Source organism: Hipposideros armiger, unplaced genomic scaffold, assembly GCF_001890085.2.
Source record: "Hipposideros armiger isolate ML-2016 unplaced genomic scaffold, ASM189008v1 scaffold_1497, whole genome shotgun sequence".
In the NCBI taxonomy this organism is placed as follows: Eukaryota; Metazoa; Chordata; class Mammalia; order Chiroptera; family Hipposideridae; genus Hipposideros; species Hipposideros armiger.
In genome coordinates this window covers 27-951 of record NW_017732847.1, presented here as the reverse complement: position 1 = coordinate 951, position 925 = coordinate 27, and positions in this window count along the sequence as shown.

The following is a 925-nucleotide window of genomic DNA, read 5'->3' as shown; positions in this document are numbered from 1 at the left end:
TTTGCACTTTGACTTTAGTGTTTTTCCTTTCCATTACCATCCCAGTAAGAGCCCTGCTAATGTAGTTGAGAAAGATAATACAAGTGTAAAACTGTTACAGTGAAAGATAACACCATTAAAATCAGTGCTATATAATTGAATCCATAGTTTAATGGCTTCAGTTGAACTTGTTTTAGTAATGACTACTCAGATTAATTGCTCCTAATCGTCACCTCTTCTAATAAAATATAGAAAATAAGTTGTTAAAACTTTAATATACATCTTTCCCTTAATTAGGTAAAAGCATAGGATTACTTATTATCCTTTTATGGTATTTTCAAGTAGTAGAAAGAACAGTGGTCTTGAACTCAAGCACAAATGATCTAAACCAGTTGCTCTGCCACATTAAAAGACCTGGGGCAGGTAAAAACCTCTGAGCTACTGATTGTTCACCTGTAGAGTGTAGATTAATAATAAGGAACATGCAAAAAAATAAATAAGGAACAAGCCAGTTCCTTAATGGAACTGCCCAGGATACCAGTCTCATCAGGGACTTGAAACATTACTGAGTAACTGGGGGACATGTATAGTGACCCTATTCCCAATGCAGGAGAGAGTACCCTTAAGTGGGGAAGTTAAAAACAGTAAGCTGGGGGCAGCCGGTTAGCTCAGTTGGTTAGAGTGCAGAGCTCACAACACCAAGGTTCGATCCCCACATGAGCTGCACCCGCCACAACTAGATTGAAACAACTACATGACTTGGAGCTGATGGGTCCTAGAAAAAGATACTGTTCCCCACCCCACCCCCAAAAAAGTTTGCTATTAGAGACCTAGCATGTGCAGCAATAGTCACCTGGAATTCTGCATGCTATAATGGTGTTGACAGGGAACAAGTGATTTATTATCTAAACCTAATACATCTGTCAAGATGTTCTGGGTTCAGATA